Consider the following 24,925-nt stretch of genomic DNA (forward strand, 5'->3'; position numbering starts at 1 on the left):
ACAAATCACCAGAGAAGATTTAGCAACTCTCTTTCTTTCAGAGTGAATAAAGTTAAAACATTCTTTTGTTCTTTTCATGCTGGTACGAGTGTGCGGGGAGCAGTACCACGAGAGAGAGAGAGAGAGAGAGAGAGAGAGAGAGAGAGAGAGAGAGAGAGAGAGAGAGAGAGAGATATGCACAAAAAAACTGCACTTTCAGGTGGCGCCTGCAAGACCAGGAAAGATCACCGGTATTAATAATAAAACCTGTTACAATACAGGTAAGGATCGAACAAAAGAAACACTGTATAGTGCTGACGTACTTGACTGGAACGAACCTCAACTCAGTTACCTTATGATGCTCTCCTCCGCTTGCCTCTCTCTTAAAACAGACACAGACACAGACACACAGAGACACAGACACACACTTATATTATGATCTGATCGGTTTAAAAGCAATGATCAAGAATTGTCTCTACACACACACACACACACACATACAGTATGTATATATATATATATATATATATATATATATATATATATATATATATATATATGTGTGTGTGTGTGTGTGTGTGTGTGTGTGTGTGTGTAGATACAATTCTTTGTCATTACTTTTAAACCGATCAGATCATTTAGAGCAAGCTTCATTTATCAAATCTTTATGATAAAACCTTTCCCGCTTTGATGACTAGCTATTACAACGCCAAGTTACAGAATTCAATCAGGCAATTAATCTTAAAATATCATCGTTAGAATGAAAAAAGTTCTACAGACCTTTCATTCACGTTGGAACCGTGTCATTAAAATTGCTAAAATGTCCTAAATATGTATAAAAATATGATAGATCTGCCTCTTCCATTTTTCATAGATGATCAATTTAATTTAGCATCCTAAACAATCGCAATCAAAGACCTGCTGTGAAGAAAACTTTAAATATACCGATGACGCTAAACGTCCGGCCCACATGATCTGGCCAGCTGAAAGGTAAGGAAAACATTATTCACAGCTGTCATAGCTGTGTTATTTGATCCCAAAGGCCCCTGCCCTTAAATTGTGTTTGTTCAAGCGAAATTATCGTCTGTGAATTCTCCGACATTATTCATTTATATTTTGGTAAACTTTAAAGTATTGTCTGTATAATTTTTAGAAGGACAAGTCAAAGCAATAATAGTAATATCCATTCGCGTAGATTCCCACTACTAGCGTGACTTTTATATTTCACAAAATAGAATTGAAAGAAACATCCATATTACAAGAAAACCAGAGACTTGACTTATAATATCCAAATGTTTATTTCGATACTTAATCCTAAAATAACTAAAAAAAAAAAAAAGGATCCCATATTTTAAATAAAACCGCAAACCTCTACCTTTCAAAATTACATCTAAAAATATGTTAAGGAACTAAACGCATAAATTTACCCCGACTTAAAATACGAGTATTTTTTAAAAGAGACTCGATCCGCTCTCATTTAAATAGTGACTGCGTTGAAACCGGGTTTATGGAGACTTCTCACTGCTGACCTTTAGTCATGACGGGGAAAACATTCTTGGGAGATATTCTGACTTCAGTCTGTTGATGATGCAAATGATTATTTACATTAGCACCGAAAGCTCTCTATCCTCATTTCAATAGCAATTAAATAATGCAGTGTTCATTCTTACAATTATCTTTTACCTGCGAGACAACGATAGAATTGAACTGAACTGAATATATAATTTTGGCCAAAGGCCAAGCACTGAGATCTATGAGGCCATTCAGCGCTGAAACTAAGATTGAGAGTAAAAGGTTTGAAAGGCATAACAGGAGGAAAACCTCGCAGTTGCACTATGAATCAACCGTTAGGAGAGGGTGGAAAGTAAGATGAAAGAAAGAGAATATGAAAGGAGGTACAGTAAAAGAAACGAAAGGGGTTGCAGCTAGGGGTCGAAGGCACGCTGCAAAGAACCTGAGAAAACGATAGCCTACGGGTAATGAAATCCATGTTTTGACCTGACGTCGTCCAACCTGTGGTTAGCCTCTCTCACTGTTTGCCCTAATATAAGTATAAATCAAGGTACCTTCGTTCGAGTTTCGGGAAGGAACTATATGTCCCTAGGGTGAAGACCAGCCGTCTCGACCCTGTCTTACATTACCATAATGTTCTACAGTATGGGTACACTAGTAATAATACTAATAAAGTATTATCAGTGGTATTGGTGGACACAGGACTCGGTTTTGCCTATCGACATATTACTATTTCTGAAAACAAAAATTAAACTACACTCGCGAAAGGACGTTGGTATGCGGATAGAACTGTAGGAAAAGTTATAGAAAATTTTTATTAAATTTCTTGAAACGGCTGGCCACAAAGTCCGTGAAATTTTTCTGGCAATACACGAGCCATTCAAAACGCCTGGTCAAAAACTTCCAATCATATCTGGTCAAATTGCAATAATTAATGTTTAGAAAATTTTAAAAATTAGGACTGTTCTATTTAGAAAATTTTATTTAGGACTATCAGAAATTTTATTAGGTCTAAAGCTACTTAATCCAATTTAATAAAAAAGTAAGTAATAAGTCTGACTACTAAAAAAGTAAGTAATAAGTCTGACTACTTTGTATATTAAATTTGAGTAAAGGATATTTAGTACATTTAATCAGGATATTTAACGCAACTAATTGAAAAATATGTAAAACGTCTAATTTACAACCAGCTTATGTTTTCAGTCGTGACTAAGCAAACCTTTATGAGCAATATGAAAATGAATGATTACAGGCCATGAAACGATAGATCACCTTGACTTATACTAAAAATTTCTCTTAGTAACGTATGTGACCATACCCGAACACTACGCATGCGCAGTAACTATGCAATTCATTGATCTCGTCTAAGCCTTGCTACAACATAAAAGGCCAATTTCTGTGAAAATTTCAACCTGAGGTCTGAGGACGACGGGAGCGTTTGTATATGAATTCACAGATATGACTGATGTTATTGGTAAAACCAATTACGACTCACGCCTTATCAGAGACACTTATCTATGACAAGATACAGAGTAGATTTTGCTTTGCCGCGTTAATTATGATTCGATGATGTTAATTTATAAATTTATAAATGCAAATGAAATATTAGGACGCATCAAAGACATCGCCCCCCCAAACCTTTTCTGGCAGAAATAGGTTTGTTTTCCATATATTCTGAATATTGTGAAGAGAGAAGGAATGTTTGGTTGTCTTAATGTATTTCAAAACGCCCCTTTTAATGTATCGTCTTTGTATAAAAATAGTTCAAACGATTCGGGGACTGTGAACATCAATACCATCACGACAAAATATTCGACGAACTTATACAGAAGTTTCCATCAATATCGCGAAGGCTTAAAAACACATCCACAAAATTTAAGAAGCAGGCGAGAAAACCAAGAATAAATAAACTGAGTAGCTCCAGAGACATTTTGTAAATCACAAAATACGAAGCTGACGCACTCGCACAGATTCCGAGAAAAACATTTGCTCTAAAAGTTATCACTAGGCAAAAGCCCGGACAAAAAAATAAAAAAAAATCTATTTTACGAGGAACATTTTTCAGTGTAAACCAAACTGAATTCTCTTTCAAATGGAAGCGAGAAACATGAAAGTAATGGTGCGGAAGTGCCAGTTCTTGCAAGAATTTTAATCTCAGGAATAACAGTATTTCATTCAAATATCCGAGAAATCAAATCAATCAGCGGAGAGCGCGCCAAGCATCACTTGCACGTCACTTGTTCCATATAATTATTATATGCAACAACTTTCATTCAAAGATGCAGGAGTACTAGATTTACATTACGCTATCTGTTGATTTCCTAACCCAGAAGACTACGGGTGAATTATCAGTTATTAAGCACTGTGACTGGACTTTATTTTATACAACTCTGGGCGACTTGAAAGGAACATCAAAATCTAAACTCCTAAGGCAATTCGTTAGAAACCAATAAAAAGAAGCAGAATTACAAATAATGTGCGAAAGTCGACAGAAAAAAAGCTATAAATTGATAAATTACTCTAAGTAACACCGCGATACGACCAGAAAAATGCCCCGTGAGTGTATAGCATTTCATAATTTCTAAACATCATTAAACTTCCGTGAAGTTTAACGAAAGTAAGTTTAAATTCTTTACCGTTGGCAATCAGCTGCAGCTGACTTTCTCTACGAGTAATACCAGCTATTATGAATGAGAACCAAGCAAGCATGCTAGGGAACTTATGAGGCTTATAAAAATCAGAGTAACATGTGATTCACAGAAACTTAAAATGAAGAATGATAACAATCAACTATCAGATAAGGAAAAACACCATTATTCAGGCATAAGAACTGTCACACAGACAAAAATAATTTCGTAATGGTTAATATCAAATTTTTTCATGGTAGTAAAGACTATGACACCGCGAGCCTTAGCTGGATCATTTATAACAAATGTCCGTCTGTTACCTACGATGATTTACATACAAATCATTATTCAGTCCTCTATTAAATATCAACTCTATGTTTTCAACACGCAATAAAAAACCATTACCAATGAAATACGGCTTCAGGATCTACATAAACAAAATGAAAATTCAAATTCCCATGCAAACACTTTCTTTTAAATAATAATCCTATTCTTTAAAACACAAAGCGCATCCGAACATTTGATTTTTAGTGTTTATGACCTAAATTGTGGTTACGCTTAGCTGTGTCCCTCTTTCATCGGTCCGTGTAAAGTCAATTTTCCTGGCGGCATTTTAAAGCTCATTATTTGCACTTTAAAATGCAGCAAAGTTCAAAAGAGCAAACAGCAAAAATACAGCGACAAAATAACGGGGTTCCTCTTGCCTAGAACATAATTTCTATACTTTCACATTAAATAATACTTGCTGAAGTTAAAATATGTCTCGGCCCCATACAAAACTACGACAAAAACGGGTTTCAAATGATATAGCTAAATGTGATGCACACCAGCTATCTCATATTAAAGCGTAAGGATAAGGATTTAAAAATAAAAGTTTCTGATTCTCTATTGACAGAATGTCTACCAATATGTTTCTGCGACTGGTCTGTGGAAAATTAGTTTTCATTCTAAGATACGGAATTTTGCGTTGTTTTGAAGTTGAATAGTTGAATATCATAATATGTTAAAAACAAAATTCCAAAATAAAACAAAAATAAAAGGGGAAAACTTTGCTTGAAGTAAGTAAAAAATCGATTTCTTTACTTTGCTGTACAAAAAGATTTGCCAAAATCTCTTTGTACAGCAGTGAGGCATATTGCTGCCGTCATTTTAAACGATAAAGGACATGAGTATTTATAATGTGTAAAGTAACAGCAGTTATGCTTTATTCACTTTTGAACGAACACAAGTAAGTCTATTTTCCAATCATGGAGATTTTGCAGTACCAATTTCATAATCAATAATCTAAAGGAGAAAGCGGCCAGAAAGATACGAAAGAATGCTCCCGTGCATCACTGCGTAATTTTCACATAAATAGCAAACACATCACGTGAGCCTTTGACTTGGTTTTTTGTCACATCCCTCCGTCACTTAAGGAAAGTACTGGTAGCTTATAAAATAAGCACGGATAAGATATATACGTAATATTTTCTTAAAACCATTGGTTTGGTAAATGCATAGAATTTTGGTAGCTCACACAACAAGCACGGTAACGAAATACGTAATATTTTCTTAATATAATTTTTGCGTTTGGTAAATGCATTAGAATTTTGGTAGCTGACACAACAAGCATGGAAAAGAAGTACGTAATATGCTCTTAAAACAATTGTTGTGTTTGGTGAATGCATTAGAATTTCGAATCTCAATCTTAGCTTTCAGAGTACTGAAGACAGAAGCTAAACAGATAAAGCCTACTCCGGAAGAAAACAATTCTTACGATTGACAATTTATGTAGCAAAGAACGAACCACCCACACACATTGTATGTATGTATGTATGTAAGTAAGTGTATTTCAAATAAGAACGAAAGCACAGCTTCAAATTCTTTACGACCCCCTCTCTTACCGATTCGTTTTACACGAGCGTAGAAAATGTCTTAACAGAATAATACCATCCATTCTCGTTTGTATTCTAGACCGCATTCAGAAAGCGGGATTTTCAAAGGCAAAAACCCGACGAAGTCAACCACCTTACTTTATTCTTTGAAGAAATAACGATAAGACTGTTTTCCAGTAACCCTTTTGCGTCATTCAGTAATTCGGTTAACATCGCTTTGACAGGTCTCAAAAAAATTATAAATAACTTAAGTGGGAGATAAACAATATAAGGTACTTTTTTTTATATGAATATAGGAAAAACACCAACTTTTTTCTCGGTGCTAATGGTATGTTTTATGACAGTCGCATTTTACGGTGAGGTTATTTCTATAGCACGCGTGAAAGCCACTGTACTGTAAAAGGCTGGCCTTCACTGTGAGAGGTTTCCAAGTACATATGTCGAGCATGTTTATTGTGGCATGTAGCGTTTCTTAGTTTTATTGTAACCAGACACTATCGCAGCTATCTTTATTTCCCTTTTGTCTTTCTTTTGTTTCCTATCTTATCATCATAAAAAGTTCGTTTATGCCAAGGCGGAGGACGAGTGTATCTTATTATAGTGTCTGAACTCAACCGCCCTCTTCTTTTGTAAGCTTTTTATCTTCGTGTTTTCTTTTTGTCCCTACTTTCCTCTCCTAATATTGTTCTTGGGTTCATTACTACTGAATGTTCTACCTTACTTTCACCCATCTTCTACTGAAGCCACTATCTTTTTCTTAACTTTCTCCATCGTGAAAAACTTTAATAGAGAAAACAATCACTGAAAACCTTACATGAACAGAAAAAATAAGTGTTCACAAAAACCTAAAGCGTACATATAAAAGGAGATTCACCAAGATTATAGGCGCAAAAACACTGTTGAAAGAACTTCACAGAATTGGACGTCGTAAAAGACACCAACAGAAAATAGTGTAGAACAAGCACACAAAGAGCTCATACCTCCGCAACAGTCAAACTTATTTGAGGAAATATTTTTATTATTATTCTCCAGCAGGTATCTGTCTGAATAAAAACATCTTCCAGGTTAAGATGAGACATAGTAGCCTCCAAGACACTTGTGACATTAAATAACATTTTCATGAATGAGTCAACTGATAATCTTTTAATCAACATATAATTAAGGATAACCCAGTTGTAACACATTTTATCGATATAAACTTGCTCTTGTTCAATGTATAATAAAATCCTACTTCATGACAGTGAACATATATTTACGACCAGATTCGTCATTTAAGGGATCATCCGCAGAAGTAATTGTTTTTATATTGATTGAAGTGGCGATTGGTCAACTGGACAAGTTTGGAAATAGATCTCTTCCGACACATAATATAGGATATGATTATATCCAGGAAAAATCTTACGACATGAGATGTGCATAATCGCTTCCTTTCCTTTTGCAGGACAATAATCTCTCTATGAATGAAAAACAAAGCGCATGACTTGAATGCTATATAACATTAACCCGACGGCAACTCGAGGAGTAAACTGAGAACGACCACAAAACAAAATGAACTTGAGAATATTTACTCCACTCACGAGGAGTTCAGGTATTACCTGTGGCCTGAATCTGGATGTCATGAATGAACGACTTCATGCGTCCAACCACGGCCTCCTCGCCGTGAGAAAGACTGGCAGACCTCGAGGACCTTTTCCTGTGGGAGCAGTGAACTGGGTGGCCTGCCTCTGAGCACGTTCAGACCGCTAGGGGTCGCCCCGCTCTTTGATAATTATGCGTTCAGGCTGGAAATCTCTCTCTCTCTCTCTCTCTCTCTAATTACTTCAAGCTAATCACAGCAATAGCTATGGAAACGACACAAACGCAACTTATATTCGAAAATGCAGGAAGTAAAAAATCATGACAATAATCTTGTACAATCAATTAAAACACGATATATGCAATAAAAACGCACAGACTCAACTCGTAAAAAAAATATTAATGAACCTGAAACGACCCTAAAAAAAAAAAAAAAAAATCACAACACAAAAACCAAAACAAAGGGTCTGGAAATGACGACACTCTTCCCCGCATCTACTTCCTGTGCATATTTCCGACAGCCGTCGTTCCTGTCATCGAGACTTGAAAAGAACTGGCGGCGCTTTCTGCTATACGCAAAACTAAACTGCTTGCAACGTAATAACTGATTCCCGTGTAACGACGTAATGCCTGTAATGTGTAGACAGATCCATGCCGGTCCCTCATAGTTTATGCTCATCAATCGATTGCCTTGTTTTGATAAGATGGAAATAAATTCATACAACGAAATGGCCATATCAGCGCCAGATTTAGGTCTGATGTGAATAACGTCTCTTGCAGATGTTCTTCTAATGTATGAATATTATAATTCAGCACGATACCTTTGATACGATGATCTGTGTTAATCGAAATGTTAAGTCGATGTAGAGATTATAAAAACAGCATTAATAGATTTTATCACTCAGTATGATAACTTTGATAAGACGACCTGAGCTAACTGAAATGAAAGTTAATGTAGAGATTATAAAAACACCACAAATACTCACAAAAATAATCCAATAAAAGAAGGAAAATAAATGACGAACGAGAGGAAATAAAGAAATTAATGAAAAAATCTTAAAAGAAGTAATACAAAGTACGAATGGAGATCAATAAATCCTCTTGCAAACCAAAATGATGGTTGTGAAGTTCCGTGTATACTCAGCCACAGGCGAGGAAGGAGATAGGCCGCAAATGGCATTAACACCTGAATCGAATTTCGACTTGTCATCACTTGGAGCGCGAGAACAGAACGCAACATCACCAATATATGAGGAAAGCCGCGCAACCCCTCCTAAATGTGACCTAAATTTGTTTACGGGAGAGCAAAAGGCCGGCTTAATCTAAGAAGAAGAAAAACAACAACTACATTTGAAGCCTCGTTGCCATTTACGACAAACAAACCAGCCATGCTGTCTATAATAGTAAAGAACTCCGCGTGGTGGTGGGTACATCCGTAATGCAACTTCTATTCCAAACCTAGCTCTCATTGTGCATTCAAACAATAAAGCAAGAAGTGAAAGCGACTTGGAAATTGAATGCTTCTTTGGTAGCATTTAAAAGCAAAAGCGGAGTATAAGAACTTACACAGATGCAAAAATCGCAATTAATAAATAGATATTAAGTGTACGGATCATATACATAACAGAGATATTACAACGTATTATGGTAAGAAAAGCTTATTTGGAAGGGTCATGACAGTACCTTTCAAGGCATACAATTCAATTACCATACACACGGATTTACAGAAGAATTAACAGTTAGATTTCATGTTACAACTATAGAAAAGTTCTAGTTGTCTAAATTTCTTCAGTAAATCATACAAGTAACAATTCTATTTCCAAACCGAAATGCCGTTAAATGAAGCCTTCTCGGGATTGTTTTGAAACATCTGCTACTAAGACATTCCATATAAACAAGTTTCCATAGAAAAACATATAATGAAATTAATACGGATATTTAATTACTAAATTGAAAGCAATCACTACAGTGAGATTCAAGCAATCGTCCTTTTGCAGAAACTTACATACCATTTTAGCTTTAATGAAAGACGAAAAATAAACAGACAAAAAATTCCGTAACCTGTTATTTTAACTGTATTATCGGTGATCCTACCCTTGGGGTTCATTAAAATTCTCAAGGTGTCCTGCAGAAAACTGACTTCAACGCCCATCTTAAAACAAATGACTCTACGCAACACGAATACCGAATAAATAATACTGATGAATTCTTTTCAGTCACAACAGGTGAGCTTTTCGCAGAGGAATTTGCACATGACTAGGATTCTTTAAATAGCATTCTTTAAAAGCTTTCGTTTACTTTCTTTATATTAGGAATTCTTCCCGAGCAGCAAAGGGCCTCCTTGTTGCTGGAAATTTCAACATTTCGAGAAATAACAGGACATCGCCTGAGGTGCTTATCAAGTATTACTCATGACATGTATAAACAACGCACAGATTATTAAAAAAAAAAGCAAGAACCATGCACGAGTGTTTAGCGTTTTTTCCGTTTTATTCATAGCTATAAATTCCTTCATTTATATCTTCACTTTTGAAATTCGCAGATTCTGTAATTTCTAATAAACTTCCCATGACACAATAATGCTTTTTCCACTCGTATCTTCCCTTAACACGATAACGTTTTCTCTATTCATGTCTTCCCATGACACAAAAACGCCTTTTCTGTTCATATCAATTGTCACTCTTGCCACTATTTTCACTCATAAATAAAGTAATGTATAATTTTCTCACACTGCATAACATGCTTCAGGAAAACCTTCCATATTATTACCATCCTAAGTCATTCAGTAATAATCGATACGACTAAAACCTTTCAAGAAGTAAAGTTTCCTCTCATCACAGGGCAAAGGAGCTGATCATTCACCGCTTGACAGCTGCCCTGTCACCAGGACACCAGACACGGCTCTGCTAAAAAGAACACACGTGACTCCGTTTGGTGTTGTTTTCTGTAACTCTATGGAGACACAAGGTCACTGTCGTCGAAGCTGATATGCTCCGTAGATCATCGAGCACAGGTAGTAATCTCGGAAGCCCCTTGAATGAATGATCACGCATCGAACGATAATTCCCATTGCAAGTAAGAGCCACGGCTATTGCTATGAATTGGACGTTCTGCGGTACGACTAACATTCACCCTCTACGGCTGCTGCAACCACTGACTGCCACACACTCAGGGGCGTTTAGTATGCTCGTTTAGCCAGGTGTACAGTCCACCCTGATGGCCCCACACCCTCCCCTACCGCACACACACACACACACATCACACACGCTCTCTCTCGCACTATACTAACATTTTTCTCGTATACTACCCCAATTTTTATCTGATGGTAAAGAAGACATACGATCTCTTCAAAACTGATCATAAATTGGTTAAATCACTTGACTAGATGACGCGATGCATCAATCGGTTACGTTCGCAAAACGCTACTTGGCTTCTGTGAAGTAGGGCCCAGAATGATGATTTACGTGAGCCATTAGGTGCCGTAATTACATGGTGACGTCATGATTGCTTCTTCCGGCGTAACCCCGCCATGAATGATCTTGGACTCCAACCCTGTCGTACTCCGTTCTCAACAGAAAGATAGCAGGAGAATGAGACGATGAAAGACGCGGCCCAGCAACGGTTCTAGGGTTCACGTTTTGAATGACATGCATATTGAACAGTAGGTTATGCTGCAAATGACCTTGACATCGAATTCTCGTATGGCCAACACAGAATCATCACTCTACCATTATGACAGGAATGAACGGGCCACACACACAAAAAAAAGGTAAAATAAAAAAAAATACACAAAAACAGACTCCCATGAGCATGTGGTTGTGGGTCAGAGAATGATACCGAGGATCATCTGGCCTAATATGGCGAGGGCGATCTCGATGAGAGACTAGAAAAATCTCGCCAGTCTGGATGTCTCTCGGTAGCCACACCTCCGTTTTCCTCATCTTCGTAACTCAACCCGTTTCTTCACTTGCATTTGCTTTCTACCTAACCGTATACAAGCACTTTCATAAATGCTTTCGCTTTGAGATCGAGGGTCATGGGAACGTATCTGGCAGTTAGCCAACTTGGTTCCTAATGATACAACTGAATATTGCAGTAGTTACCCTCGTTTTTAACTGGTGGATTTGTTGTAAAATCTTCGACAGAGACGAACCGACAATTCCTGACTCCACACCAGGCCAGTGTACGTTGTCCGCTGATGCACGAAGCTCCGAAGCAACGTCTCAAATGATTGAGAAAATCTTCCCTTAAAACTTCAGGTGCTTCATTGTTCTGTTAACTTTTGCAACTATATAAGCTTAAGCCAAGATGAACTTTACTTTCACGTATGTTCGTCAAGCATAATAAAACTTATCTATAATAGCTGCGGCAGTAAATTACAGTGCATTGTTTAGGCTCTTTTTTTTATCCTGTTGCCAGAAAAAGCAGTCAGTGAGTGCATGAACTGTTACTGACCCGATATCCGTTGGGTCTGAGTCATGCTCGGATGCTTCCAGAGAGAGAGAAAGGATTACGAAACAAGTTTGGATACGAAATATTGTCCGGTTATCATCGTAAAACATAAATAAGATGAGCTGAAATTAAAATTTGGTTTCTGAAATGCAACAGCTATAAGCCATTTCATTCATTAACCAAAATCATCACCTTACCTAAATGAAAAAAAGTACGAGAGAGAGAGAGAGAGAGAGAGAGAGAGAGAGAGAGAGAGAGAGAGAGAGAGAGAGAGAGAGAGAGAGAGAGCCCTATCGTCTGAGGTATTTTCCTATACAGTCTATGCTTTTGATCATCCAGTTGCTTTTCAGGCAAGGCAACGCAAGGTAAAACAACCAACCAAGCGACGTCCAATGAATCTTCCCGGCTTCACATCACTGCATGACGTCATCGCCTGACCCTAGAACAGCTCCCCGTTCATTTTTCAAATGTGTTCTCTTCAGCTGCTCCGTTCCCCTTCAATTTAACATGGAGCCATTTTCCTTCTTCCAGAGCAAGGGGGTTCTTTCTTGAAATTTTTTTTTCATGATGCCTCTAATTCTAAAGGGTAATTTTTTTTACAACATTTTACACACAACAGACGTTTTTGTTTACTGTTCTCCTATAAAATAGCTGATTCGATTCCTCGTCACGTCGCAGGCAGTCTTGTTAATGGCGTTATCGACTGACGTCATTTCTAGACTGGGAGAGCAAATGAAGCGTTGGGTGAGAGTGACACATCTAGACGGAGTTGGAAGAGTCTTCCAAAGGTCTAGTTGTCACGCTTCGCGGGAAAAATGATAAAAAATAAATTGTATGTGGTTTTGCTTCATATAACAATACATTCATTTATCAAAAACCTTTTTATAGTATTGACCTAGTAAAAAGACCGTTGTGCCTGACGCCGCTATATCCTTTACCAAACCGGGACATATAATTATGAGGTTTCAAGTAGATAATACAAATTTAGGAAAATTATAAGAACTAAGCTCTATGAACAGTTACCCACTGAATAACTAAACAGAATTGATCTTTGCAGCATATTTTGTCAAAGTCAAAGAATGTGAGGGGTGCTTCGCAAAAAAGTTTCAAAGCAAAAAACAAAACTCACTACAATAAATCAACTAATACCCTGATATGAGTGTACAAAAAGTCTCGGATCATTTACAAATCTGTGAATGAAGTCATTAGCTTATAGTATCAGGAGACTGGATTTGTTATCTAGTGACTTCAAAAAGAAAAACCAAAGGGCTTACCTCATCACTTGGATTTTCTACAACCTAGACCTTTAACTAAGTAGTGTTAACATTTATGGAAAAAAAATGCAAAATGATAGAAAAATGCAGGGCACGATAAAACCTCCGGCTATTTCCTTTGGAGTGTGTGTTTGTGCGTGTGCGTGTGTGTGTGACAGGTAGGAATTCTAGAAAGGAACAGCGCACTCTTTAAAAGATGGGTTACTTCATTCTGCTTTGATGTTTGAGACAAAACAGCATTTCCTAACTCATCCAGACTACGGCTTAACGGTAAAATATCTCAGGATAGCAAAGAACTGAAAATAGTTATGCAAAGATGTCAAAATAAAGAAAACACAAGGCATGTAACACATGTTATAGTGAGTGTGAAAAATTATAAAATAAGTATTCATTACCTAAGAGAATTCAAGAACAGCCTATTGTGCCCATCGGTTTTCAAAATAGTCAACAAACGAAACTTGAGCCGAAAAATGGCGATCCCTTGAGGGGGAAACAATTTACGTAAGATGAAGTGCGTTGTTGCACCGTAAATTTCGGGCAATCCCAGAATGGAAAGCTAGCAAAAGAAAGGACGCATATCAAAACACCGAACCAAATATTAAGTTCGCTTCTCATTTGATTCCTGGAAAAGGCTTCGCAAATGGAAGAAGAATTCGAAGAGGGAAAAGGATTCATGAATGAATCAACATTAAGAGAATGATCGCTGTAAAGAGCTGAAGCTGATACCCCTTTATCCAGGTGGGTGTCCTCTCTTTGTCGTGTACAAGGGGAGTCAGTCCACTTGTCAACAATAGGCTAACGATGGGTTTCCTATGCACGTGGAAGCCTATTCCCTCACTCCTTTCTACTTCGATTATCTGCGCCATTTCATGGCGCTTCTACAATTCGCATCAACGAGTCTTCTAATTCAACCGTGAAACGTAAATAAGCACTAATTGATGCTTCTTGTCAGGTGGGAGAGCTATTGGAAGTTCGCTTATAAACCTCACCTCACTCTAAAAAGAACTGGTAATTTTCCTCTTGCAGGTGTGAAGGAATGGGGAACATATAGTTTACGACATTCTACCCTGGCGTGTCTATATTGAGAACTATTTTATAAAAAAAATGTAAAGCTAGTTTCGTAAAGCACGCACACACACATATTATCTATCTATCTATATATATATATATATATATATATATATATATATATATATATATATATATATATATATATATATATATATATATATATATGTGTGTGTGTGCGTGTGTGCTACACGCGTGCCATCTTTTCATAATCTTGAATATTACATCAAAAATATTGTTTACTATCCAATTCACTATACCTCGGGAATAGCTTACACCCAAGGGGAACTAAAGTATAATTGGTCAGAGCCTCGTCCCCGGCAGGGTTCGAACCGATGCCTGGTTTACAAACAACGATAGACAGTGACTCAGACCTCCCAGCTATCAAGGGAGGAATTGTCTTGACCATAACCAAAAACTATTTAAATTTCTGCACTTCCTACATGTTACAGCTTCCAAGAGTGGAACTGAATACGGTAGCCATTGAACAGTAGGACTGAAGATGAGGCCTAGTTACATGGAAAAATCTCTCTGACAGACAGGGATGTTGGAGTGGTCATAAAATCTTCGGCCGGTATCACGCTCGGTTAGTTTTCAGTCACGGTCTTCAGCTCAGAGTTAGGAAACCGCCGATTCCAGACTTTTGCCAACCAGTTAAGTAAGGCTTAACAGATCAGGCCACAGGTTAAAAAGATTCTCTCAGATTTCACACAAGGTTATTTTATAGGAAGAGTAATTCATTTAACCTTAGATAAAAGAATAAAAAAAAAACTTCCTGCATACTTTTCGTTTTAAATTTTCTTAAACCACGGTTTACGAGGATAAAAAAAAAATATTGTTATTGTAACGAGGATAAAAAAATATTGTTATTGTATGTGTCCTTGTAAACGCATCCATAAGAAAGCTACAATGAGAGAGAGAGAGAGAGAGAGAGAGAGAGAGAGAGAGAGAGAGAGAGAGAGAGAGATCTTATGATGAACATCTTACGATTGGTTTCACACCGTTAATGGCATACATTCTGACGGAGTACTGAACACTCATGCCTGTTGCTTCTCTCTCTCTCTCTCTCTCTCTCTCTCTCTCTCTCTCTCTCCATAAGCTGTGACCATCAATAGTAAACTAATAGTTACGTACATAAGTCCCTGTTTAAGCCAAACATGCCCGTATCGTCCTCCTTGTGCAATTCGGGAACTGAACGTTAGTTATTCAGTTTGTAAGCTGAACGCGCTATCATTGTGCTCAGGTGCCAGAGAAAGATGCAAACAAACAGACAGACAGAGAAAGAGAGGTAAGGAGAAGCAGAGACCGAAAGAGAGAAAGAGAGAGACGGCTACGACTGTGTAGAAGTAACTACGTACAGTTTTAAGGAAGAACAAAAAATGAAGTTTGTTGGTTCGGCCTTAGGTCAGTGCGGGCCCTTGCCAAAAGGCATGGTATACGACTAACAGAGACTGCAGCTTATAAGGCTAATTTCTCTGTTTAAACGAAGAGCATGCTTTACAGCTTAAGGACAGCTTTCTTTCTAGTCCTATTTTCATAATTTTCATCTTCCATTAGATGGGTATCATTCTCGACCATTAAATGGGTATCATTCTCGACTCTTATCGTGGTCTGTACACTGCCAAAATTTCGATTGCCTCCACTAATCTCTTCCCAACGAAGTATGAAGGAATTCAAACTGAGTTTTAGGTGGAAATTTAAAGGAATGTTGGTTTAAAAAAAAAAAGTCTTCCCAGCATGTGCAATTATTATGATATAAAAATACACAGGAGTTACGGCAATACACGAATTTTGTGTAAAATTTTCCAAAGATGATCTTTATCTTAGTTACAGACTATTATTACCTTACGTCAATTACCTTTAAATTTATTTTTCCGTGAGATTCTTCAAATCAGTTCAGAGAAAGTGATCTCAAGGCTGAAAGGATTGCAAAGTCTATTACAAACGCTGATCTCACGTCAAGTCACATCTGAAGCTAATCATCACGAAACTGGTAATAAAACAGATAACTGATGTGAATAGTTTTTAATTAAACACTTTTTCGTACAATTCAAAGCTAAGACCACCAGAGTCCATGACCTGCTCAGACATAAAAAAAAAAAAAAACTGCATTATTGAAAGCTAAGAATTTCTTGGCTTCTAACATATTAAAAAAAAATACACACAGCAGTGACATCTGAATTCAGGTATTATCAGAATTATTTTCTGTTCCCTCATATTTATTTATTGTTACTTTTTCCTGTCTCTCTCTCTCTCTCTCTCTCTCTCTCTCTCTCTCTCTCTCTCTCTCTCTCTCTCTCTCTCTCTTTGTGCTAGTTGATTTCCCTTTGCAGCCCTCCATCCACAAGGGTCTCCACTGGAGATTTAAAGAAAGAAAGAAAGAAAGAAAAAAAGAAAGCGAGAGAGATACCGGGTTATGAATACATAAAAAAAGACCACGTTACGTTTCCCGAAAAAATTTCTCTAGGTCAGAACTCAGCCGCCATAGAAGCATATTCTTTAAAAATATGTATGGCCATAATGAATACCGCGAATAGTTTTTGTTCTTTTTTTAACAAATATCTAGTTAAATGATAAGTTAAATCCTAACTGGATTCTTTCATTTCGAGCATATTCTGGTGGAAGGTCTTTCCCATGATGCAAGTTGAATTACATATTAGTTCGATCAGAGTAACGGTACAGCTATGTTTATACTCTTTCACTAACGCATTCTCGTTTAGTATTTGAACGCGACGTATGGCCAAATAATTGATGACATAAAAATGTAAGACCATGTTTTATATAAATTCAAATGTAATGCGTATTTCTGCTGCAGAACTCTTTTAAGCCCTAGGAGAATTGACGGAAAGCTTTCAGTGCGAAGTTAGCTATACACCAGGAAAAATCACATATGAACTGAATCGTGGTAAAGTTACAGATAATTCTTTAAAACTTTCACACAATTATTAGTAATAGCATATACTTTGTGGGCTACAAAAAGTCATCTATATACATATGTATATATATGTATATGTATACGTATATATATATATATATATATATATATATATATATATATATATATATATATATATATATATATATATATATAGAATCCTAATAACTGTTCCATATTAAAAAAAAGAAGTCCCTCACGCAATAGAACATTGTTCATTTCCAATAGAAATGCACACAACAATTATTAATGTAATTAGCGCAGACAGAAATATTATTTACAAGAGGAATATGTATGATATGTTAAGAAACAGTAGTAAACATTATATAGAAGTAATGGACAGATAAAAGTTTTGATATGCGAAACCAAAATCAAATCAATTTGGGAGAAAAGATGAATAAAGAAATCAAGAAAAGTAAGTGTGAATATGTACATCAAGTATACAAATGTGTAAATATGACTGAAATACTTTCTGTTAAAACAGAATTCCATCAAATATAAGGGAGCCCATAAAAACACCAAAATGTGGAAAATAAAGTCTATATTTCTGAGACCGAACTGTCTCTCTCCTCAGGCCTGAGGAGAGAGACGGTTCGGTCTCTGAAATATAGACTTTATTTTCCACATTTTGGCATTTTTATGGGCTCCTTGTTTGATTTGATGTGTGTATATATGTATATATATATATATATATATATATATATATATATATATATATATATATATATATATATATATATATATATGTGTGTGTGTGTGTGTGTGTGTGTGTGTGTGTGTGTGTGTGCACACACACACACACACACACACACATATATGTGTGTATATATATATATATATATATATATATATATATATTTTTATATTATATATATATACAAAACTTTATATATATATATTTATTTTTTATTCAAAACTTTTATCCGTTTATTATATCAATAAATAATATTTACTGTTTTTTAACTTACCATCCATATTCTAGAAGCATCATTTTAAATTTAGACTTGACACTGCAGTTCGATTGCCACCCACCGGCGACCTCGCTGCCTGATATGCGAAATGTGAAAGAGCTTAGATGATGCAGCCAAGCAAATACACTGATCATTGCTCTCCTCTTTCAGGGTAACTGAATGGGTAATTTACATACATGATTGTATAAAACACCAGTTAAAATAGAAAACCGGTAAAAAATGCGCAGAAGTTTCTTCGGCGCAATCGAGTTTTCTGTACAGCCGCGGCCCATGAAACTTAGCCACACCCCATGAAATTCTTAGACGCGGCCCATGAAACTCAGCCAAGGCCATTGAAATTCTTAGACATAGCCCATGAAACTCAGCCATGGTCCGGTGGTGGCCTGTGTTGTTGGTACTTATAGCGGAGCCAGAAGTACGATTGTGGCTAACTTTAACCTTAAATAAAATAAAAACTACTGAGACTAGAGGTCTGCAATTTGATATGTTTGATGATTGGAGGGTGGATGATCAACATACCAATTTGCAGCCCTCTAGTCTCAGTAGTTTTTAAGATCTGAGGGCGGACAGAAAAAGTGCGGACAGACAAACAAAGCCGGCACAATAGTTTTCTTTTGCAGAAAACTAAAAATTATCAATTTTATAGGGTCATCAGCGGAAAACATGACCAATTTTCTAAGCTCATCAAAAGAAAAAAAAAAGTAACTGAACTTCCTGAAGACATCCAACTACGGTAAAACATAATAAATTTCCTAGGCTAATCATAAACAACGACAAAACGTAATTTTGTGCTTTCTATGGTCATCCAATTACGGTTTCCATTCATAAATAGAGATGACATCACACATCTCCATAAAAGGTAGTTCGGGGGCTCACTGAAAAGACCTGGAATTCATAACTTAACGGGGTTGAGATTTATTGTATAATTCTGGCCTATTCCGAACATCTTCATTTAATTTTGGAACGTTACAAAAGTTTTCTTTCCTGCATGTGAGCAGTTTGGCTATACCATCGCAAGTAAAAAAAAAAAAAAAAAAAAAAAGTCCACTTCATTCACTCACAGTCAGAAACAATTGACTTTTCAACAAACTTCAAAGCTCTCTCTCTCTCTCTCTCTCTCTCTCTCTCTCTCTCTCTCTCTCTCTCTCTCTCTCTCTCTCTCACGCACTATCATGACAATGATGCTTTCCCTTAGTAAAATGTTCCTAAATGACTTAAACACAAACAGACATGAAAATACGATAGAATGAACAACTGCTCTTTGACTGATGTTACCGCTATCAAATATTATCAATTCATCTTACCCTAATCACTCAGTAAACATCAAGACCTCCTCATTCATCGATACTTACCAATACTACTACTAATACAACCACTGGTAGTGTTGAAGACAAAACCTATAAAAAACCAGTCATGAATATCTCTATTCATTTAGCCATCAAAGAAACCAAGCTAATCTTCTTTTTAATCATAAGCCTCTTAGATTCTCGTTAATAACGAAATAAAAAGACTGATTTGCCGTCAGAGATCACGCACGGGGACATTTCTTAATCCCTCGGGGAGGCCAGGTGGATGAATGATGGATTTATCTTCAGAGGAGGTCACGGGTTTGCGTGACAGGTTCTGTCTGTGGGTAATTTAGGAATTCTGAATTTATTCGTGCGGTTTAAAATTCACGCCTTCTTTATCTTTAGTTTTCTGTAAAAGAAAACTAATGTGCCGGCTTTGTCTGTTCGTCCGCACTTTATTCTGTCCGCACTTTTTTCTGTCCGCCCTCGGATCTTAAAAACTACTGAGGCTAGAGGGCTGCAAACTGGTATGTTGATCATCCACCCTCCAATCATTGAACATGGCCCTACAGCATTATAACAGGATTACCACCGAAAAATAGATCTAGTTTCTGTGGCCTTGATTATACGCTGTAGCTGCTGTACAGAAAACTCGATTGAGCCTAAGAAGTTTCCGAGCAATTTTTACTTATTATTATTATTATTATTATTATTATTATTATTATTATTATTATTATTATTATTATTATTATTTTTACCCGTCAAACTGCAGCATTCAATTACTGAAAGTTACGACTTTTCGAATTAAAAAGAGAAATTATAAAATTGTTTTACTGAAGACACAAATAGCAATACAGATCCAAAAAGAGCCAAAACGGTATACCCAAACCCATTTTGACGATTACACAAATTAGTGAAATGATTTAATAACAACAACACTACAAAAACCATAATAATAATAATAATAATAATAATAATAATAATAATAATAATAATAATAATAATAACATACACACAGCATTACAATGCAGACCGTGGACGGAAATTCTGCTACAGCAACAATCTTAATCATTGCTGACAAAGAAATGCATTCTGCTGATGCATAACTTTATACACTATGCAGGTGACTGAAAACAAATGCGATATTTACCAAATAGGAAAGCCAATAAAGTATGTATACATACATACATATTTATACATATTTATACATATACGTATATATATATATATATATATATATATATATATATATATATATATATATATATATATATATATATATATATATATATATATTTACAAGAGGCTTGTCTCTAGATCCAGTTGAATAATAATAATAATAATAATAATAATAATAATAATAATATGTGAGATTTATATCTCAATCGGAAGACTCCTAGTTCGCAAACGCGGTTAAGCGGTTTCTCTCCAAGATCCTTAATTAATACGACCTTGTCTCTCGTTCTCGTCTTTATTAGTTCTTCACAGCCATCTGTTCCCCCCAATAGTTAATGACAAATACAACCCTTTTCAAATGTAAGACATAAGGATATAATAAGGCATTCAGATGACTATGATAAGTAATGGCAGCCTATGCGGGGGACAAAGCGACATGCAGTATTTGCTGCACAGGAGAGGATAAGCTGGGGACCCATCTGTTACGGGAAGTGGTGGGGGGAATGGTGGGAGTTGGGTGGAGGGTGGATAGGGTGGGGGGTGATGCAAAACGACTCGTCTGCCGGATGCCTTATTGTTCTCGGATAAGCTACTTCCGTCTATCAGCGGCGAGTTACTGCCTTAAAGTGGCGATGACGTCAGTGACGAATCCATTAACGACAGCGGTCACTTTTACGATGTTGGTGATCAACAACGAATAAGCTAGAGCGAAGAGAGTTCTTACGATCAGGATGAACATTACACCTGATCTCTGATCATCTCCGCGATTTCCTGATATCTAAATGTTCTAAGTACTGTCATTTTAGGGACTTAACCAAGGAGATAGAGGAAAGTAGAACAATCATCTCCTTTTCAGGCTTGGAAAATAGCTGTACATTTAAAGCGGAGTTATTCTTTAACAGAAACGCTTAATTCCAAGTATAGTAACGCAAATTACCTACCAGCATCATCGTGTCATCTCTGAAAGAAATGGCCGATGTCTTTGTATTCTTATAAGGATGCAGATTTTTTATGAAACAGTTACTGTGTCATTAGAAATGTACCATTCAGATTACTTAAATATTCTCAATAATCAACTTGAACGTGACCTTCATCAAAATTTTCGTTTATCTAATTTATTGTTAAACTTATAAATCCATGTCCACTCAACAGTTTGAAACATTAAATGCAGATTTTTATCATCTAACAAAACTTACCATATAAAGACACTGTGTATGCAGTGCCATGATTATCTTTCTTTTCTGTGCAACACAGATTTTCTAAGGGTAAAAACCTCGTGTTGAAGAACAAAATCCTAAACAAAACAAAAGACAAAAAATGAAGGGCGACAACATAATGTGCCAAACATATTTTCAGTACGATTCAATTACAAAATCATTTACATATTGGGGTCATTTATAAAGGGACTAGAGTACTAATTATAAATGCAAAACGTTGAAGTCAGCAACAACAAAATCTCAATTTCTCTGAACGTAAGTAAATCTCTCTCTCTCTCTCTCTCTCTCTCTCTCTCTCTCTCTCTCTCTCTCTCTCTCTCTCAGTATCGAGGGACCTCATTAGTTTACATCTCCTTTTCTATAACTTCAGGCAAATACTTTGCTTCACTAAGTTTAGACTTTTAAGTGCAATAGCAAACACTTCAGAAGTGCGACACAACTTTTCAAGAACTTGTTAGCAGAAACCGTCAATCAATTCATACATAAAATAATTTCCTAATACACGTATTGTATTCTTTAATACAGTTGCCTTAAAAAAACAAGAATACAGTACAATAAAAATCGAAAGGAAACCCGTATAAAGATGGTCAATAAAGTTAGAAGCAACCCTAAAAAGTACTTCTAATAAAACTGTCAGGAAGTAAGTGTCCACGCTGAAGGTATTTATGCACACTCGAATTAAGATTTTCAGCAACCCTCTTAGGTAATGCAAGGATGGAAGCTGATCTATAGTGATCGATAAAGAAGTACTTTGTGGATTTTCCCATTCCAAGAGAGAACGTGTATTTTTATGTATGTTTTCCGCAATACCATTTTATAACCTAACTTTTAAAATTATAGTAGAAATCTTAAGAGGATGTTTCTTCAACATTCACCAAACCAAAGGCTCCCAACAAGAAATGTTGATGTACGACAAAGGCGACAATGTACACACACATAAACGAGAGGGACCTAATCTTGGATTACCTTCTGTAAGTACGGGCGTTATTGTGGTTATCAGACGCTTAACTCCTCAGCTGTGAAAACAAGACCCTTGGGACAACCTAGAAGTCCTTAAGGAACATGACATGTATCCGCCATGAGCGCTAAACGTGTCATGTTTCCGCGTTAAGGACCTTTTTTTTTTTACAGTTGTTGCGAGGTATTCGTCATCTCTTGTGTTTAGAAATGGCAAGTACTTGATTTTCTTTTTCCTCCGTTTTGATTGGTTTGTTCTTGGTGATATTCAGTAAATTGAACTAAAAAGCAACTGACAAAACTAGAATAGATATAAATGAATAAAAATACAAATGAAAAATAAGGAAGCAATACCGTCATTAATCAATTTAACAATTTAGCAATAACTTCTTCTCTCTCTCTCTCTCGAGTCAATAACCTAGATATTGTGACGCCAGGTTTAATAGTCACAAATAAATCAATCAATCAATCAATCTCTCTCTCTCTCTCTCTCTCTCCTGTACCGCATGTTCAACGGACCAATTAGATTCTTTGTAACCCGTAGTATAACGACAACCTTGACCAGCCATCGAAACTGACCGAAGAAAGAAGTGATTCTTAATTCGTACTGAATTTGTTCAACATCGCCCTTCGGCCAACACACGTAATTTCTGTGACCAGCGACTTCCATGTTCAGTGACCCAAACCAGATATTTTTTTCTACTTCCACACAAACAGTACTTACAGGCCGATATTATGATGAAAGACCCGTGCTGGTTAAATCTCAAATCAAAACAGCAACAACAAAACATTTGAAAAGATCGCTTTGGAATGACATCTACAGGAGGAATTCCAGGACCAAGGTCTGAAGACCTCTGGCCAGGACCTCCAGGACGTGTCCTTAAGGTAGGGGTAAGTACAGAGAATAAATACAGTTGCAAATAAACGGTGAAATGCTTTTCCTTGACAAAATAAACTAAGGCTCATAGATGGAAATTGTAATCAGGCTCTGTAAGTCATATCATAAAATTGTATAATCAGGACTGGTCGCTCCTGCAGTAAATTACCAATCCGTATATCTTGTCATAGTACAAGTTAAGTATACCTTAGTTTAACCAGACCACTGAGCTGATTAACAGCTCTCCTAGGGCTGGCCCGAAGGATTAGATTTATTTTACGTGGCTAAGAACCAATTGGTTCCCAAGCAACGGGATCTACAGCTTATTGTGGAATCCGAACCACATTATACCGAGAAATGAATTTCTATCCCCAGAAATAAATTCCTCTTATTCTTCACTGGTCGGTCGGAGATTCGAACTCGCGGCCAGCAGAGTGCTAGCTGAGAACGGAACCCACTCACCCAACGAGGAACCTTGTCATAATACAATCATTAATAAAAGATATATCATTATGCTTCAAGTACCTCCTTTTCAACTCTGAAGTATGCTGCTGTATATGCAGCCTTATCTGCTATGGGGTATCACTTAAAACTTACAGATATGAGATATTCACACAGATACCTTATCAAAATTGACCTAAAATCCTTTTTCTCAGGTTAAAGTTAGTACCATAAAAATATGTAACAGAATGACTATGTAATGCAATCAGTTTTTAATTAGAACCCTCTACATTTTTGTCCATAGAAAGTTATCTATGTCATTTCTGACTGAAATAAATTCATACGGAAGTTCTTCAAATTCCATCGATATTCTGTTTCCAAAGTGCAACATCAAATTCAATAGCAATCAGCTTTCTCTTTTGCCAGTTAATAACGATCTGGTTATTTGTACTAAAATGCAGAGTCCGTCTCATTAATAACCATCAATTTATATCATGTTACAATAAACTAGGTAATGGACATTGAATGTAATGCTCATGTTCTATCTATGAATTCTAATCCAAGGCCAGGACGCAATAAGAGTTTGATGGACAACATACGGGACAAAAGATGTTAAATTTGTACCTCAGATACAACCAGTACAAACAGGAAATACGTCTATCACATTAAGAACATGAATTTGAAAACTTACGCAGGTCGTC

At 36.4% G+C, this 24,925-nt stretch overlaps 1 protein-coding gene across 33 annotated transcripts in view; it reads right to left on the bottom strand.

Annotated features, from left to right (window-relative positions):
- Positions 1-24,925, bottom strand: part of LOC136854032 (dystrophin, isoforms A/C/F/G/H-like) — a 1,916,343-nt gene that overhangs the window by 1,754,940 nt on the left and 136,478 nt on the right. For 23 of the 33 annotated variants that reach the window (XM_067130070.1, XM_067130066.1, XM_067130049.1 and 20 more), the window contains exon 1: positions 10,694-10,737. The exons of the other annotated variants lie outside the window; for them this stretch is intronic. The gene's annotated coding sequence lies outside the window, so the exon portion shown is untranslated. Of the gene's footprint in view, positions 1-10,693; positions 10,738-24,925 lie in introns of those variants that run through there. 33 annotated transcript variants of the gene reach the window in all.

Source organism: Macrobrachium rosenbergii, chromosome 28 (genome assembly GCF_040412425.1).
Source record: "Macrobrachium rosenbergii isolate ZJJX-2024 chromosome 28, ASM4041242v1, whole genome shotgun sequence".
Lineage (NCBI taxonomy): Eukaryota > Metazoa > Arthropoda > Malacostraca > Decapoda > Palaemonidae > Macrobrachium > Macrobrachium rosenbergii.